Here is a 19,978-nt window from a genome sequence, read left to right on the forward strand (position 1 = left end):
TAGTATTTTCACATCCACAGCCAAGGGAATTGTGTAGCTATTCAAAGATAATTGAATGCATTCTGTAAAAGGTTTCACCGTCTTCTTGTGTAGCTCAAAGGCTTAAGCGTTTGCTTTATAACCCACAATGGAGCCACAGGTAAGAACAGGGAAAAGGTGTGATCGAATGGATTAATAATGCTGAATGTCGCATGTTGGGGTCAACAGCATGGCTTTATACAGGTATAGCAACGCTTTCTGCCTAAGTCTTACATACTTCAGAGATAAATTAAAATTTTCTTTCTTAGTCATATATTTTGTGTGAATATTTTATTGTTATTAAATTTGAGCTTTTAGTAATTATTAAATTCTGGTGGTGAATGTACAGTATTCTAATGATAACCTCTTATTTCTATTGAAGCAAATGGTGAGTATCGCAAGGAAAGAAACCCAGAAAACCATGCCACCAAACAGGAAGTCCCGGCAGCCAATGGCATCTCTGAAGCCAAAGGCCATGGCAGCTACAGGTGCACCTCATTCTTTACTGCCTGACTGAGATGGATATCATCAATTTCTGTTGGTAGCGTTTGCACTAAGTTGTATCTAAATAATTCAAGAGCCGGAGCGACACTCAAATTGCTTTTATTCCGAACAGAATACAAAACAGACAATGAAAAAAAGCATGTGTTTCCTTTTCTTTCTTTTTTTTCTGTGGATGCTGGAAGATTTTCTTGTCGGGAAAAAAAAAACGGACGGTAAAACATTGTGGGCTAAGTGATTCCATACATCTCCTCTGCTTTGTGTGGTGTGCTTCACACAACGCATTCAGACTTACGCAAAACGCGGTTCCATTTTTTTTCACATGTTCCTGTTATTGCAGCATTTTTTTTTTTTGTGTTGTTTTTTTTTTTCAATGGATAGAGCTACCGTTTCAACATTAGTCAGCATGTGTACAGTCCATAGCTGCGATTTCTTTGGAAGAAATTTACAAAGCGAGACACATCGGGCGCATACACAGCTCCAGCACTTAACAACTCTTCCCCTCTGCCTTCCTTCTCCTGTGATTTTGCAAAGCAAACAAACATCATTTCGAGTGATTCTTCACAATCCAGCCCCTCTCTGCCTCTGTAGTCTGCTTGAACCCGACTTGCTTGCGCTTGTCAGAGGATCTGCTTTAATCGCTCGGCGCTACCATGTGATGTTCAAGGCCTGCTCCTCCTCCCAGCCATCTCGCCTCTTTATCTGTCAATCACAAGAGCTTGAAAAAAACATTAAGCCTTTATTTCAAGAGCTGCCTGATCAATATCATCAATTCATCCACCACCCCTTCTCGTACCCCCCCCCAACACACACGTGTTCTCTCTCGTCATCTCTCCCCATCATTCCCTTTCTTTTCTTCTCTCTCTCTCCCTCGTTTCTCCCCCTCTCCCTCTCTCTCTCTCTCTCTTTCTCTCTCTCTCTCTCTCTCAGTTGCTGCAGCTGTATCCATTTCCTCCTGGCAAAAAGGGACTTTATGAATAAATGATACTGAATTGCTGAAGGTTCAGATACTAAATAATGAATTTCACCACCAAAAACACAACAACTTCTCCAATCATAAAATAGCTCTCCCCTTCCATATTGATTGTGCTTGTGCAACCAGATGCACAGAGAGCACAGTCTGCATCCGTGCAAGGTAGAGGACCATACGGGGGGGAAAAGTGTGCAAAAATCATACGGATCTACATGCTTTCTTTTTCCTTTTTTTTTTTTTTTGCTTTTTTAAACGGTAGATATCTGATAAGAGAGGCTAACAGATGGGTGCCGGTGGCAGGCACACTTTCCCTGAGCTCCTATCTCATCTTCGTCGAAACACTGGAGTTGGAGTGAGGGAGGTGGAGGAAAAAAAAAATCTGAAAACTTTTCTTCACGGGACATTTAAAGTAAGTGCGGCCATCTATTCCGTGCTACGGCTTGTAATGTGTTGCTCTGAACGTGTGTTTGTGTGTAGGAGTGTGTGCGTGTGTTTTGAAGGCGAAAGTGTATTGGCTGGTGAGGCCAGGAATTTTTTTTTTTCTTCTTCTTCTTCTTCTTCTTCTCCTTCTCCCCGGGTCATATTTGGTTGAGGTGCAGCTGTAATAGTCTGTTGTGCCTCAATGCTGAAATAATATTCTGATTAGTCATCTCATCCTTTCCCTACAATAATGATAATAACAATAGCAATATGACAACAAAAACAGCTTACAGGGCAATAGCTAGCAAACAGGAATGTGTCTCAAGGGGGGGGCATGGAGGCTATGGGGTTATTGTTCGAGAGCTTTTCAAATATTGTGTCCTGTTCTCACGTAATATAAACATCCATATATTACATGCTGAGGGAGAACGGCTCAGTTGTAAAGGGCTGAGGATGTGTGAGGATGTTGAGTGCGGTCACGGGAAGAGAAAACCTGAAAAGCAACGGGAAAACTAAATCTGTGAAACGGTTACTGCGCCGTAAAAATGAAGTGTTTTTTGTTTTTCTTCAAAGATAAAAAGCAAAACAATGTATTCATCACTTACAAATTATTTACACTTAATTCATTTTATAATTAATCTGCACAATTATATGTACACTAAATATTCAACTTGTCTTAATTTTACATAGTTTGTAATTTTCAAAAAAAACAAAAAAAAAAACAGTTGTTTTTATGCAGATAGATTTTACTATTTCAAAGTATTATTCAGTCAAAGTCATTATTATGCTAGGTTGTTTTTTTTCTTCTTTCTTTTATGGAGGCATGTACAGTAACAGTGTAGGGAGTGATTGTGGCGAGGGATAAATAATTTATATCTCAATGAATATGCAAATGAAACACAGAGAAAAGGCGTGTTCCCGGTGCACAAAGCTGAACAAAAGGCCCGTGTGATTTCCATCATCCAATTAGGAAATATTCGAGCCTCCATGTTGGGACCGCAGCCCGTTTAGAGTTGTTCGGGGGTCCTGAACTCATGGAGCCTAATGCTGCTGCCTTGAGTAGGCCTTTGAAGTAATTAAGTTCAAAATTTCCCCTGGTGGTGATTTTAGTTTTGCGCGTACCGATGCAGTTTATTTCTCACGGATGATAATTCAGGGAAAAGACAGGGATTTATTTTAATGATGCCGCATCTGTCGGTGCGTAGCAGATGGTAATCTCAAATGTGCAATTTATGGAAGCACCGTTTCTCATGATGATGAACATCACACCAGAAAAGGACGAAGATTATTTTTGATTTCCTCGGCTTGCGTCTCTGCGTTTTGCGCGCGCTCTCATGTCCTACCCTATCCTTTTCGTCGGCTTGCGTTAGCCTCACGACCAGCGAACTCAGGGAGACCGGAGCTGTGTGCAGCATGGGCAGAACAACCTCTCAGCCACGAGTCTGAAAACAAAATTAAAATTTGATGTCAGTCAAACTAGCTGAGAGCTGAAGATGACAGGGGCTTTCTACTCTACTTACCCCAGTCTCTTTCCATTTGGCATCGCCGCTGAGCTGCGACTCAGATTCGTCCATTTTTTTTAGGGCTCCATCAAATCAAACTTCCCAGTCAGACTGTTCACATCTTCACTGGGTTCTGTCCCATTAAATAAGTGAAATGATTCGAAACGATGAGATGTTTTCAAATTATGGAGTCGTTTAAAACTCAGCAAAAAGAAACAAGTTTCCTGTTTATTAGGACTGGAAGGTTCCCAGCAAAAGACCACAATTAAAGCATTTCCCCTTCGACAGGCAAGCCTTTAAATGATCTACCTCATCTTCAGGTTCAGGGGTCAGCCAACCCCCCCCCCCCCCCGTCTCTACATGCATACACACACAAACATGCACACGTCCCAAGGGATTCAGCTCTCTGACAGGAGTCACAAGGTTGACTTGGTCATTATGGAAGTCCTTGACCAAAGCTCAACACAAACTTACAACCCTGAACATTGGTCTCCCTCAATCCCCAGTGAATGATAGCATGGAAACAAAACATGTGCGGCAAGGCCAACCACCTGTGCTGTCAAATCAAACAGGGCTGGCATGTTAGCCGTCTGCTGCTAACTAGTAAAAATGATGGGCATTCTCCCACAAACTCTGCCATGCTGTCATTCATACGGTCTGGGCTTCTGTGTGCATTTGGCCGTGCTTCCTAATGACTTGGTACCGCGGAGAGAAAAAGGAATAAAAAAAAGAAAAAGCTTTAAAAGATTAATCCAAAAGTGGTTTTATATCTTATTTCCCTGTTTCCGGAGCAAGATCTAAAAGGTGAGAGAAAAAAAAAATCCTTCCTCACTCTGTCGAGTCCCTGAATTATTAGAGGCATCAATATCTTTAGCATATTGCCAAAGGCTTCCAGACAGTATCTGCTTTCATTATTAGTGTCAGCTCAATTATAGCTCACACCCAACTGTTTCTCAACATCTAATAGCATCAATCGACAGGGATAGTTGACGAGCCAGCTCTCGAACACACACCCACACCCACACCCACACACACTCACACACACTCTGCCGACCTGCGTGCGTGAACATGAGTTCACACATCCCATCCGTCTGTGCTTTCTGTTGCGCTCTGTCATCCCTCTAATGCACGCGGCTGAAAGGAAGCACGGGACTCATAATGGAGGCCATGTTCTTAGTGGCGATGAGCAGCTGATGCAGCCTGGCCCATTTTCATCAAATATTAATGGCATGGAAAAATACACCCCGGACTGAGGCCTCGTCCGCAGCCAAACCGAAGAGGCTGGGGGGGGGGGGGGGGGGGGGAGCGATGGGGAGAAAGTGCACTGAGTGTGTTTAGAAGTAGCGTCTGATGGCCATAATTAGGGCCGGTGCAATTAAAAATTCAAAAGCCCCAGTTTATTTGAGCACATGAATCTTTCGCCCACTGCTGCATTTATTTCCCCTTTTACAAACAATTTTATTTTACAGCAGCAATAGAACTGCATTGTTTCCTCTGCAGCCCTTCTTGTGCCTTACTTTTCTCACACGCTGCTTTCCAACTGATAGCTTTTGAAAAGAAAGAAGACGTGTGTGAGTGCACTAAAGATGTTCACATTAGGTTTGGCAAATGATTGGCAACCGTTAAGAGCAAAAGTGGGCAAATATTTTCAGGCATCAGTGATTAATTAAAAGTCTTGGAAGTGGCCAACGCCTTTGGAAAAGGGAGGCAATTTTTTTTTTTTTCAATATTTGAGTTTCAGTCCTGAAATTTCAGAATAAAAAAAGCAATTACAAAAAAATACATAAATTGAACTAAACATTTTATCCTATTTCAAATCATGCACATAGCACATCCTTCAGCACGACAAAAGCCGCTAAAGCATGAGATACCTGGACATTTGTTAGTATGATAGTACTTTTTTTGAATTATAATATTGGAGACCGGATCATTTCTATGGTAACATTTGCTGTTGATTTTAATTGAGTTGAATTGAATTGAACCATAAAGATAGTAAAAATTTAGAATATATGAAAGAAACATGTTGTTGAAAGCAGGAGAAAACTACAATTAATGTGTTGCGGTGCTGTATTTGCATCTCGACAACATAGTGCAAGATTTATCTCTAATAAACAACTGAGGCATGAGATTTCTGGACCATTATGTCTACGAACATAAATACAGCCACTTAAACGTTCGCATTTCTCCAACAGGAGATGCACAATAATGTCCAGCTCTTTGGGACTGAAGAAATCTGATCTGTACGGGTTGTAAACAGGACCGTAGCAGAGAGACATGCTGTCGAAATTCTCAGAAACTACCTTGAAGGAATTGGTGTGTTGTGTTTGTAGCCCGGCAACAAGAATAACAACAGAAGGATTCGGAATTTAATCGACCAATTCGTACTTTTCTGGGGGTTTTTTTCTTTTCTTTTTTTACTCCCTCTGATCCCTCAAAGCTGCTAATGCATGGAAAATTGTGTTTCTATGGTAATGCAAACAGTTACTTCACCTTTCACACTGCATTTATTTATTATTTTTTAATTATTATTTTATTTTTAGATAATTTGGGTTCTTATTAACAAGAAGGTGTAAACATTAAAATCCAAAGAGCTACTCTTTGGGTTTTCCCGCATCCACCCCTACTTTGAACCGAGCTGTGTCAAACCAAATTCAATTGAATTGAACCGTAAGCGCGGGAAAAACTGAAAGTGCTGTGTTTACTGACCTGACAACAGCTGGAGAAATGACTGCACAGGCACCGTATTCTTTATTTTTATTTTGTTTTCATGCCTCTGTGTGTCTCTCCACGCTTTCATTTGTCTTTCACTTTGCTGCTGGGACATGGGAATTTCCCTTCTGAGAGACAATGAAGGTTATTTCTATTCTATTCTATTTCGTTATTGTAAAAATTATCTTTCATTTTTTCTTCCGGTTTCTTTGTTTTACTCCTTTTCTTCTTGCCCCTAGCACAACCTGTGGCACTGATAAATCCAACAGAGCCCGAGATATCCGGCCTGCTCTTTGTATGATTACACACACAGTCCCCTCATCTTTTGTGTCAGCATCACAAGGATAAAATGAACAATGGAAAGTCGTGAGATAAATGTTAGGCTTTGGGGAAAAACACTGTGCTCTTGTGCTCCTTTTTCCCCTCCTTTGTCACCTTTGCTCTTGCTGTTATCTCTCTCTCTCCTTTTCTCCTCCTGTTCTTCACTTTCTTCTTTATCTCTCTCCGTCTCTCTGAGTTGTGCTCACACACCGACATGACAAATTCGAGCAGTCTATTCCTCTTTTGAATAACACCTCTTTTCTTAGTTTGGGTCCTTTTTCTCCTCCCTGCTTTAAACAGAGAGGGGAGATGGGATTCTAAAGAGCTGCCAGGGGCTCAGTTTGCACAGCGCTTTGATGTCATGGAGATGCTATGAGTGCAAACGCGTGCACACACAGACTACCACACTGACTAGACACCTCCACATTGCCAGACAGCATACCCCTCCATCAGATACACACACATACAAACATGCATACAGTAATTTTGTGCTTGCAGCTGCAAAACAACACTTGGATGTTCACACTTTTCTGCCTTTTTTCCCCCTCTTTCCTTCCCTCTTTTCTCTCACTGTCCCGTGGCAACATTTACTCGGTTTTACGGTTTTTCATGAAGAAAGTACTGTATTTTATGTGGGATTTGCCTAAGTTAGCCCTCTAACCTCACACGCAGTTGATAATGTGGGGAATAATGATTAAATACTTTTGGATAACCTGCTGGGGAATGAATTGGCATTCACAAGCACGGGTTTCCATCTGTAATCCTGATGGGTTAAGGAGATTATATTTATCTTTTCAGTTGTGGGTCAAGAGCCATGGGAAATAGAGGGAATAATCAGAAGTAGGTGCATGTCTTCATTATGTCCAAATGAGGTTGGGATAAATTGGACAAATATGACACGTGCCCATTCAGCACTTCATATTCATGACCCTATTATAGTGGGCCAGAGTCATTTTCAGAGCAAATTTGATCAGATTTACCCACGGCACTGAAGCTGATAAGTGCTGTGTGAGCTACAGAAAAATGAAAGAGAATGCAAATGCTGAAAGGATGGGAATGTGTTTAAAAGTGACAGAAACGCCCTGATTTTCCTGCAAATTCAAGCCCGTGATTCTTTTGCTCAGTGTTATATAACTCTCTATTCCCACTCCATTCCTCTCTAGCAGACTCTCTCAGTGTGTGTGTGTGTGTGTGTGTGTGTGTGTGTGTGTGTGTGTGTGTGTGTGTGTGTGTGTGTGTGTGTGTGTGTGTGTGTGTGACAGAGCTTCCAACCAACCCTGACTAACAAGCATATGTTAATTATGAAGGAGATCACAGGCAGGTCATCCAGCACTCTGCCACTAAAAAAGGAGCAAGATGCATCACTGGAGGGCATATCCAGGGCTGGGGGTGGGTACCCCACCATCATGCTTCCACTTCCCTGTTACTCTCTCCCCAGTCTCCCTTTGTGTTTTGAATGTGTGTTATTTGTCGGTCCCTTTAAGACTACCTTTAAGAGCATGAAAGTCGAACAGCTGGGTGCACTCTTCAAACGTCCCATCACACTAATGCAGCTGGAAGATGACATGCTGTAAGTTAAAACCCAAACATCGATCGGCATGTTTAAAACATAAAAAAACTAAAACCAGTGTTTGTGTTACTTACAGGATGTACAGGTGGGGTTTTTATTTTTGGTCCATTTTGAATTTGAAACATAGCTGGAAAGACTTTTCTCTCAGTTGCCTGTCAGCAGATGACTTAAGGGGTGCTCCAAACTTGGTAACCATCATAATGGGTTCACATTTATTGCAGAGAAGTTGTGTGCTGTCCAAGGGGTGGGGGAGAGACTGGCTCTCCTGAATCAATTGTTATGTTTGTGCAGTTTGTGATCATACTTTTACCAATACGCACTCTCATTGTGGTATTTTTGGTGAGCTAACCCACCAAAAATAGGTTTAAAGGTTTAACTTGTTTTTTTTTCTTACGTGTCTTTATCTTATGGATGGGATTGAAACAAATTGAAACTGAACTGAATTAAGCCCAAACTGGTGACAGTTCTTAAAGAGGCATCCCTCTCCCCATTCATTTTGTTAATCCTCAAATAAAATGTATGATCGAGACGTTTAAATCACGGCATTTTAAAAGCGCAGCGTTTAGGAGAAAGACGTGCAGTTGTATTACTCTGAAACCGTCATGAATGCATTACTGCCCTGTATAGTCTGACAACAGCTGAATTAACGTCTCATGCTGCATTGGCCATGTCAGTAAATAATAAGGAGAACTACTCACAGCTATTGGATCAACAATAACAAAGAGACTCCTCTTCAAAGTGACATTTCTGGGCTTTCGCCATCTGTTGTTAACAAGCACTGTTGTCACTCCGACTTTTCTCTGGCAGCTCCTTCTGGAGTCCCTGTGTGCTCGTAAGAGCTGGTCACGACAAGCGCTGGAAACTGTTTCTTGGCTAAACACGAAGTCCTCAGTTTCGTTCCCTAAAATATGCCTTCACAAATTTCTGTTGAAAATGGTAATTTTACACCAGATCTACGGCACACGAATCATCAGGCTTGTTTGAAACTTTCTCAAGTTGAAGTTGAGAAATGCATCACTCGGATGGAGAAGTCCACCATTGCTGGATGTTGGAACCAGGTTTATGTTGGCGTACAGATCAAACTAGCATGACCTTGCTAGCTCTTCATGCTGTACGTCAGTTTTCTGACACAGCAAAACCTCTTGGAGCTTATCTCCAGTCCACTCCAGAATGGGAGAGTGAAATCGTTTAGCTCAAGGATATTAGAGTGCAACAATTGAAGAAAATAAGCGGGCAAAGTTGCTGACATGAGCTCTCTCGAAAGCTGTCCATCCTCTGTTTAGCAGGAAATTGCATCTGAATCAACTGTCAAAAGAAAGCAGATACCTCATTGGGAAAGCCTTTACTTACCAGCAATTTTGACCTGAGGAGGAAAACAATAACAGTGGCAGGGAATTATTCTTACAACGCTGCCAAACCTCTGAACGCTGTGAGGGATCTCGTCTGCCAATCTATCAACAAGCAGTGATTTTTAGTCATGCCAAAGCTACAACAGTGCATCAACCCTCAGCCCTTCTCTCTGCAATCCCCTGTGGCTTCCTGACTACCCCCTCTAGTCTTTTTTTACACACACACACACACACACACCCTCCACCCCTTGCTCTGCTCCTCCTGCCCCAGCCAGCCTCAGGTCTTGCCCCAGAGCACATTGATTTTGCTGTATACCTAATTACTGCTCGTAATCTATTCATTTCACCACTGCCAAAAAGTGCAGCAGCTGTCAAACTACACCACACCAGGAAGCTGGTGGAGATGGTTGGGGTTATCAGAGCTGGACTCTGATGCTGTTCAAGTCTTAAACTTGAGCGTTAACACCAGAAGATCTATGTGGATGTTTATATATATATATATATATATATATATATATATATATATATATATATATATATATATATATATATATATATATATATATATGTATATATATATATATATATATGTTTATATATATATATATATATATATATATATATATATATATATATACATATATATAGATAGATAGATATATATATATATAGTAGGTGAGGGTAAAGTGGTCTTATTTGGAGATTAAAGGAAATTTAAAAAGGACAAACTCTCTCAAGTGATGGTTATTGCTATGGCAGGGAAGTGGTTTAGAATAACCTACATTATCTCTTGCAGAAATAAATCCTCCAGTTGCTTTGACAGCTTGACTGCTCATCTCTGTGCGTGTCCTTAAGTCTTTGCAAACATATTTAAACAAAAAAAGGTGCAGAAATTGTGGAGGCTTAAAAATGTTGATGATCTCAACTGATTTGGAGATCAACCCCTTGGATGTCCAAGTGTTGACCCTACATTTTTAGATATTTGACTTTGAGAAAGTAAAAATTGTCCTATTTTGTTTTTCATAAGAAATTTCAACAATGTACCACCAAGTCCCACTAAAGAAAGGCCATTAAGAAAGCATTTATAAAAAAAAAAAAAAAAAAACATTGTTGAAGTCTTTTGAGCGCAATTCATCTTGAACCGTTTATGGTATTTTGAGATTTATTTTCTTTTTTTCGTGTTGTGACATTTCAGAGGTGATCATGTTTCAGATCATCAAGCAAATATTACAAATGTAACCTGACAGAAATGCAAAAAAAGTTCAGCTCAAATCAAATGTTGACATATTTTAATCACAAAAAAAAATGAAGTGTCTAATGTAAACCAAACTGAATCTGTTTAAAAAAGTAAACCTCATAACTGGCTTTGCCCCCCTTGGAAGCAGCCCAGAGTTGTGTGGAACTGCAGTGTGATGTGAAAGATGTGATATTTTTCTAAAATGCTGTTTTACATCAGATGTAACAGGAAGCACACCTTCTGAATAGTTAAACTTTTGTCTCATCAGTCCACAGCTTATTTTCACAAACATCTTGAGGATCTTCAAGACGCGGTTTGGCAAATGTGAGATGGGCTTTGTGTTCTTTTTTGTCATTTGTGGTTTTCATCTTGGGGCTCTTTATATCTCAGGCTCTTTCTTATTGTTGACTCATGAACACTGACCTTAACGGAGGAACGACTGGTCTGCAGAGCCTTAGATGTTCTTCTGAGTTTCTCTGTGACCTTGGGTGCCTCCAGAGAAGGTTCACCACTGTTTCATGTTTTCTCCATTTGTGTATAATGGCTCTCACTGTGGTTTGCTTGAATCCCAAAGCATCTGAAATGGCTTTGTAATACCCCCTTTCCAGGCTGCTAGCTTTCAGGGACTTTGTTGCTCAGCTGTTCTTGAATTTCCTTAGATCAGAGCATGATGTGTTGGATTTAGAGATCATTTATGCTACTTCATGTCGTCAGACAGGTTCTATTTAATAAATTCTTGCTTCAACAGGTGCTGAATAATCAAGCCTGGGTCTGACTAGTGGTATTGAAATCAGCTTCTAAAAATGTGTTTAATCAGTTATTTTGTTATGTACTAGAATCAAGCACCTTTATTGTCATAATGGAACAATAATGCAATTTTGGTAAGACACCGGCTCAGAATTCAAACATAACACACAGACGCAGATCAAGAGATATTATTTAAGTCTAATGCACCAACAACGCCTCCTGAGAAGCTAAAAGCGTGCAAATTGTCCCTCGCATTTGATGAGATTTAAATGTTCAAGTCAGAAAGAGAGATAGGAGTCACTTTACAGAACAATGTAAATTGCTGTCCAATTGCATGAATGTATCAGACAAACGTTCCCGGAGAAGGTAAAAAGTGTGCAAATAGGTATTAACAAAAACGGAAATGTTTAAGTTAATTGATGCTGAAGTCAAAAATGACAGAAAAGAAAAAGGACAACTACTTTTTCTCAAAGGTTGTTTTGGATGGCGCTTTTTATTAGAAGAAGAAGAAATACTTTTTGTTGCCACTCTGTGGAGAAATTTGGGTTTACCAGCAACAAAGTGAAATGCAAATGATAGCATGCAGATGTATATAAGGTGAGAACATAAAAACTACAAGAATAAGAGACTATGCAGCTAAGGAGAATTTACCGCATAAGAAAAAAATACTGTTCAGTTAAAAAGTAGCATATTTAGATTGAAGAAATCTGCAACCCAGTAGTTTTTGCTTGTTGGGAGCAGTGATAGCTATAAAGCCAACAGCTGCTAGGAGGAAGGATCTACGATAACGCTCCTTTGTGCATTTAGGGTGCAGCAGTCTGTCACTGAAAGAGCTCTCCAGCTCTGCAACAGCTTCGTGCACGGGGTGGAAGGCATTCCCCTGGAGTGATGTTGTTTTTGCCAGACTCCCTCTGTTTTCTACCTACACTGGGTCCAGGGGTCATCTCAGGACAAAGGGATGCTGTCCTGGGATCCCAGGGACAGCATCCCTTTGTCCTGGGATGACCCCTCCAGGTGAGTTGTAGATGAGCTTGTCTGACCACTTGTTGTAGATAAGCTGCAGCACCAACAAGCCACATCGAAGGAGATGGCTGATGCCACCACAGAGTCAAAAAGGGTCCTCAGGAGCGCCCCGTGCTCTCCACAAGATCTCAGCCTCCTCAGCAGGTGGAGTCTGCTCTGACTCTCCCTGTAAAGAGCATGTGTTGTGACTGCAGTCCAGTTAATTGTTCAGGTCTCCTCCAGGTACTTCTAAGAGTCCACTATCTTAATGTCAGTTCCCTAGGAGTTCACCGGTGTCAGTGGGGTGGGTCTGCACCTGTGGAATGACACCACCTGCTCCTTGGTTTTCCTCACGTTGATCAGGATATGGTTCTGCTGGCACCAGTCCCCATCCCTAATAAATTAAATTATCTTTTTTTATTTATTTAGATTGCTTGTCTTTCTCTGATATTAAAAATGAGTTTGCTAACCTTAAGCACTTAAGAGTGACAAAAAGCAAAAACAATAAAACCCCGCTGTAAAAAAAACAACAGGGTTGCAGGTTTAAACTGATTCTTACAATATTTATCCTGCTAATTGTTTGTCAGGCTAAAGAAAAACCAAAACATGAAATTGTTGCATGAATAATACAAGGAGTTTGGGGACAACTGTGGCTCAGTGGGTTGACCAGTTGTCTTGCAGTTGGAAGGTTATAGGTTCAGTTCCATCTTACCCCTTTCACATTTTGATATGAACACATTAAGTTTAATCTGCTTAATATATTGTGTATGGATGTCTGTGCATTAGTGATTGGGTGAGTGTGGTTATAGCATAAAGTGCTTTGAGTAGTCAGTATGACTACAAAAGCACTAGTCAGCCCATTTGTCTTATAGACAATATTACAATCCATCTGCTTTAGTAGATTGTCGGCATGCACCTCAAGCTGTATTATGATTTTATTGCCCAAGACTACATTTAACTTGAGTTGTCTATGTTTGCAAGTTTATTTTGGTGTATTGGATAAATGAAAGGAGTGGCATGGATTTCAAGGTGACGTTGTCAAACCCATTAAGCCTATACTGAAGATGCTTCTGGTTGTTCAGGAAAAGTGAGAGACAATTAAAGTGTTTTATGGGGTGAATACCAAAAAAGACTGCATTTACTATAACAACAAAGAAACTAAGGGAAATTAAGATTTAAAACATAAAAAACTAAAACCATTAAGGGAAATTTCTGCCTCTTTGGCCCAATAGTTCATTTAGTTGTGCTTAGAAAGAAAGTGTTATTAAATACCATATTTCAAAGTTAAAAATCACAGTAGTTTAGAAAGGTAAAATTAAAAGATTATTTAAAAGACCAAAAGCAAAATAAATGACAAAGAACTCGCTTTGGACAAAGGGATTTAGGTCTCCGCTATGTATTTATTGCAAAGTAACAACACGAACACATACTGTACGAGCAATAAGCAAACATAGTCATTACAACGTACTAAATATTATGTAAACACAGAATATGTTGTGTTAACAATCTTCTGGTGCCCTGGTAAATTCTGAAGTAGTTTAAATAAAAACTTTGATTAGACCAAAAACTTTTTAACTAATATTAAGTTTATTGACAAAAAATAATTAAAACCAACCACATGTCAGAAAAATATTAACCAATGATGTTTTAAGTGAATTGCATAACTAAACACATATCAATCTATTAAGCAGATGATTTTCTGTTTTTTTTTGTTTTAGTTAAATGACTACCCCAGGACGTGCAGTTGACTACACCAATTTCAAATGTTATCTTCCTTGCTGTCTTAATTCAAGCCCATTTCCCCTCACACTATTAATATTTATACATGAGGCAATGAAATGAACTTATTTATACCTCAGCTATCTCAAACGTTTTATTTATTATTTAAATAGTTTAGATGTATTAAAGGGCATAATCTTTCAGATAGATAACCAGCAGCTGACAGAAACTGTTAGGTGTGGACCTGCGCATTATTCTCACATGGTGCCACACAGTGTACGATGTGTAGCATACAGAAATGACATGACAATCATACCCATAGAAATTCACCTCTCAGGCCGCCCAGGGGTAATAAGCATCTGTTTGTTTAATCTGCCTAATCTGCTGGTGAGTTCCACTGGGCGTGCCTAATTAGCAAAATTAATTTGTTAAGACATTACCGTCGTTAGAGATGGCCAAACGAAGCTGCACTGCTTTATGCAAACGAAGCTGTGGATTTGGCTGCCTGTGTTACCTCAATTAGACCCTTCCTTTGATATGTGCCTCTTTTTTTCCCCCCCTCATCCGTTGTCCCTTATCTTCTCTCCTCTTTCATCTTTCTTTTCTCCTCATTATCACTGTCAGGTTTCACAAATCATGAAATGCTGCTGTTGTATGACAGCAAAGCAAGAGCACGGCGAGAAAGGGGGAAGTAAGGCTCTGCGGCTGCTAATCGTAAGAAAACTGTGGTTCTCGTTTCGGGCTCGCTGTTCGGAGCATCCCCCCGTCAACACAGCCAGCAAATATGATGGGTGTTGTTTGGTTTATGTGTCAAATGGGGAGCAGTTCTCCCAGTGTGTTGGTGGAGTAATTAGTCTCTGGAACGCTGCACGCCTCATAAGTCTGTTTAAGGGTTAATGAGGCCCCAGCAGCGTCGCAGCATGGGTTGGTGGGGGTTATGTATGGGGGTCTGCATTGGTATAGGCCTAGCTTCAATAAGAAGCCACCCATAGGACTTTCCTTTGAAGTGTCAGAGGGTCCCCCCCCCCCCCTCTTTTTTCCGGGCGGCTCCTGTTTCATTTGTCTGAGTGGCAGCATAAAATATAGATGAGCTGCCAGACGACACAATCTAAGCACCCCTCCACCTAAATACCCCTCCTTTGCACATCTCCCCACCCTCACCCTCTAACATCATTCGCAGATTAACCAACCCCTCCCCGGCACAAAATAATGACCTCTCTTTTTCCTCCTAATCTGGCTTTTAGGAGTGACAGTAAAATTAGACACGGTAAGCTTTATTTGTGGTATTCTTTTTTGCCTAACAGTAACAATAAATGAACTTATTGCCACCAGAGGAGCACTTAAGGTTCGCTGCGATGTGGAATATAGGCACAGGCAAAGTTGAAAATGTGTATTTGCAAGTTTTTGCCCTGAGGTCCTGTATTTGTAATGAGTGGTAATGCAATAGAAGCGCGACAGATAATGCTGCTTTGGGGATTTGTATTTGTGTACTCCGTCGCGGCGCGACTGCACTTCTTCTTGCTCGGGCCCCAGTGGGACACCCAGCGGTCCATTTGAACGCCATCTCCTGTGGAAAGGAAGTTTCTGTCAGCTGCGTCCTCAGAAAATAAGGCTCATGATGCCAAGCGTTTAAACCTAAACAGCGGGTTTGGTTCTTTTTTTTTTTGTGTATACAGTATCACACACATGTACATTTCTTACAATTCTGTCACTAAAATAGAAACGGGTCGGTTAATTTCCTCTTAATGTTAGATTTTCATCAAAATTTCATGTTCCTTTTTAATGTGGGGGACGGCTAGTTGTTGCCTTGACTAATAACGTGCTTCGTGGTTTCAATATTGTGTAGCACATATACTGTGCATTCCAATAAAAAGTCCAATAACAGTATGTACAATTACCCTTTGAATATTTAATGTGTGAAGCTATCATCAAGAGCTTGCATCATTGCTTCTTCAAGCATTGGTTTAAGGAGGCTTTAAATAAATGCTGCATGTTTGTACAGTTTTAGGACACATTGTTTTCATTCTAATGTCTTTTTGTCAAGCATTTACTTTCTACAGTGAAGGTCTAAAGTTTCTCTTTTATCTAGTTTATCTTAGTTTTGTTGGTGTTATTAGTTTTTGTTACTTCTTTTTTCTTTTCTTTTTTTACATCTATTGTCTTTTTTCTTTTGTTAACGCTGCTTTCAGGTTTGCACCACAGATTGGTAAATGATCGGCTTCTCCTGCAGCACAGAGGAGCCACATGAATATTGTGCGAAAACCGGAGCTTCTGCAAAATAGAGAGTTTGCTTTCATTCACATTGTTTTGGTGAGAAAAGCTAAGATTGTTGCAAAAAAGTGAAAACTTTTTAAAAATCATTTTGTGGTGTGAATTATTCCAAATTATGATTTACGCGCAGGTCAATTATTGGCTTCTCTGCTTTGTCCTGACTCCATATTCAACTTCAAACATGAGCGAATGACAAAAGAGGAAAACTTTAACAGTCAAAGAAAACACAAGCTGCAATTGTTTTTTTTGGAGAATCTTTGCTCAGGTGCTGCTTTAGACATGATGAAATTCTAATTTATTTGGATCTTGCTGATCTTTACGTTTTCTGAATTTTCTAAGTACCATAGAAAATTCTGTTTCTGAGAGGAATCCCAGAGCCATATATGGGGTTTACAGACTCATTCAATAATAAATATATTATTGAAAAGTTTTACTTCAGTAACTCGGTTCACTGACTGAAGCGCAATATTAAGATTAGTTACACACAGACTGTTGTTTCAACCTTTTTTTCTGGGAATGATGATGATCATTCATTCCTGCTTACAGCTGATTAAAACATAACATTTAGGATTAGAATACTACATCGGACCATTAAAAAACATTTTAATACAGAAATGTGGGCTTGATGATGTATGAGTATGTTAAGTATGTTTCTTTAAAAGTTACATTTTCAGAAGATACTTTTAAGCTAACAAACGAGCCTCATCAGAATGCAGATTATAATGTATTGTTTATGACCGTAAGTACTCCAAGGTTTCCTTTTGTTCTAGCCTTGATACTTACCTTTGTTTCGTTTTTGCTTACTTTATTCCGTCGCAGTTTCAGTTTTTCCAAACTATTCACTATTTTGTTATGGATTTTTCTCTTCGGTTATTCAGTGTTTGGTAAAATTTAGAATTTTTCTTTTCATGTTTTAGATTTGGTCAGATTTTGGCTCCTCATAGTGCTGGGACAAAACAATTGTTGATTTTTTGTTTTGTTTTAATCTTTCAGTCATGCTTCAGAATTTCTGATTAGGAAACACATTTTAATATCAGACAAAGAAAGCAAGAGTAAACACAAAGAGGTGTTTTCAAATACTGATATCATTTATTAAGATCAAAAAGCTACCCAAACAACTCTGGTTCTGTGTGGAAAATAGTAATCACCCCTTAAACCTCATACCTGGCTGTGCCTCACTTGGCAGCAACTACTTCCAAGTGTCTGCAATAACTGGCAATAATTCCTCTGCATTGCTGTGGAGCAATTTTGTCCCACTCTTCTTTGCAGAATAATTTTGATTCAGCCATACTGGAGGCTTTTAGACAATGAACAGTGTGTTTAAGGTCATTCTACAACATCTTCGTCAGATCTGAGTCTGAACTTTGACCAGGCCACCTCTTCACTTTAGCATTTAAATCTGAACTTGCTGGTTTGCTTTGGATCATTGTCCATATTCAATGGCACCCAGGTTGCTTGTGTTTAAAGTCAAGTTATAAATTAATTGGATTCTCCTTCAGGATTTTCAGGTACTGAGCAGAATTCATGGATCAGGACGACTTCACGACAAGATGTCCTGGTCCCGTCAAGCAGCAAAGCAGTCCCAGATCACTATCCCTAAAGCAACTATGCCTGATTATGTACAAAATAACCTGAGTGAGGAGATAGTTTAGTTTGAACTGTTAGTCCCACCCCCAACTGATTTTTTTCCCCCAATGAGAAACCCTCAACATGCCTGAGACTAAACGCACGCCTCAAGCTCAGGTATGATCCTCCGGAGGAAACAAGGCTTCATTGAGGGACTTTTCTTAGTTTTCTTTGGCATACATGGCTAAACGTCTAAATGTTAATGATATTTTCCTATGTGAATGGTCAACACTTATATACACGCCATGCTGTTCTGTTTACATACCTTGTCGTGCCCTGCGCTGGAGGAGCTGCTGCTTAGCAACAGCTCCGCCCCTCGCCCACCATTGGCAGAGAAAAGTAATCATGGGTTGTCCCCATTTCGCTGCTTATTCCTACTTTTTCTTTTTTAAAAAGTTTGGACTTGCTTGATTGCGCAACCAATTAGTTTTTTGTTAGCATCAAATTGCATATTTTACTCAATAAAAGTAAAAAGCATTTTTCTCAACCAGACAAAAATAAATTCAAGTATAGTTCCTTCAACTGAGATAAGAGAGGCACTCTTTAGATGTTGGTCTGGGTTTTTCTTTTATGTGTCCTCCTGGATGAGCCTTCGTTGTGCTTTTGGAGTAACTTTTAAAGTCCTGCCACTTGAAAACAGATTTTGTGTTTTTACTCCGATTGCCTTTGCCTGATATTAAAATTTGGTTGGTGATCTGAAACATTGAAGACGGAATAAAAAAAGAGAAATCAAAAGAAAACTGCAGAGGCACATACTTTTTAACAGCACTTGATTTTACACAAAACATTAAGAACTTAAGTTAATTTCTCTACTTAAGATTCTATACTGGGATTTTAGGAGGGGGGAAATAGTCGGTCAGTAAAGCAGTGTATAACTTATATTTTAGATGTATTGAAGTTGTTAATAGATGATGGTTGTTGAACTTGTCTTTTCATCAATAAATGTTCAAAAGACATTAAATCTCACCACAAAGGTCAGTTCAGGCACAAATATGTTTTTTGTATCAGCGCCGTATACTGGATTTAAGCTAAAATAATAGTGTCATATTTTAACATCAGAAGGCCCAAATTGGATAGTTTTTTTAAAAACTAAGGTTTACTACTTTACTACTTTTCTTTTATATTTTCATGTAGAAAGATAATTTATTCCACATTCACTGGATTCCTATAACGTGTTGCAGTATGCTGCTTGAATATCTCCCCAGACTCTGAAATGTAACATTTTAAGGAATATAGTCTCCATGTTTATGTCTTTCTAATCAAAAATGTAAACTCTACTCATGAAAACATGATAACAAGGGCAAGCCGCTCGGTAATTATTTTAACACAAGGTCAACCGACTGACCATGTTGCATTTAGAAATGAAATTTCATCTCGGCTGATCGTCACGTCTCATGAGAACATCTCCAGTTCAGCCACAGATTTCTGTCGTTTCGTTTTAGCTGATCACGTCATCTTTCATCTCCTAAAATGTTGGTGTGGACTGTGTGGCATTTTCGAGCCCTTTAAGTCAGTGTTAGAAACTGAAGCCTGCATCAGTCAAAGAGAACTTAGAGAAGAGCATTAATATGTCCACATGATGACAAACTGCATTAGTTGGGAGGCGCCATGTTTCATTACGGGCTACAGGGACCTCTAATTTCATTCCAGTCCACTTTGTGGAAATGACAAAATGTTATTATATTCAGCGGGCGCACCAAACATTACATAGCAACTATTTATTTTCACTTTATTTGCTTAAGTAACTCTGGGGTATCTGCACATAATTGTTTTTAGCCTGAGAGAGTCCCTGCTCATAATAAATCATCTTTTTCTCCTTTGATCTCCTGGGAAGCTTGACACCGACCAACTCTAAATGCTCTCTTAAGTTTACTTTTGTCTACTCACTGAAAAACTTCTTCATTCTTGTTGGGTTTTCTTTTTTGTTTTTTTTGGGGGGGGTGGATTCAGCAGCAGAGGTAGATTACCTTGAACTCTGCTTTGCTGGCGTTCTCATAAGTTTACTTACAAAGC

The 19,978-nt window shown here is 39.7% G+C and overlaps 2 long non-coding RNA genes across 4 annotated transcripts in view; one reads left to right on the forward strand and one right to left on the reverse strand.

The window, feature by feature from the left end:
* The first annotated feature begins 651 nt into the window (after nt 1-651).
* LOC110369275 overlaps nt 652-19,978 on the forward strand; it is a 92,461-nt gene continuing 73,134 nt past the window's right edge. Inside the window, exon 1 of one of the 3 annotated variants that reach the window (XR_004930873.1) lies at nt 652-1,901. This is a non-coding gene — a long non-coding RNA (uncharacterized LOC110369275). The remainder of the gene's footprint in view (nt 1,902-19,978) is intronic. The other 2 variants (XR_004930872.1, XR_002428875.2) reach the window with 2 other exon arrangements.
* On the reverse strand, nt 1,915-4,562 carry LOC118562902. Its single transcript, XR_004930877.1, has 3 exons — nt 3,433-4,562; nt 3,256-3,354; nt 1,915-2,405 (listed from the first exon to the last, which is right to left on the reverse strand). It is a non-coding gene; the product is annotated as an uncharacterized LOC118562902 (long non-coding RNA).

This window comes from Fundulus heteroclitus, chromosome 4, assembly GCF_011125445.2.
Source record: "Fundulus heteroclitus isolate FHET01 chromosome 4, MU-UCD_Fhet_4.1, whole genome shotgun sequence".
Classification (NCBI taxonomy): Eukaryota; Metazoa; Chordata; class Actinopteri; order Cyprinodontiformes; family Fundulidae; genus Fundulus; species Fundulus heteroclitus.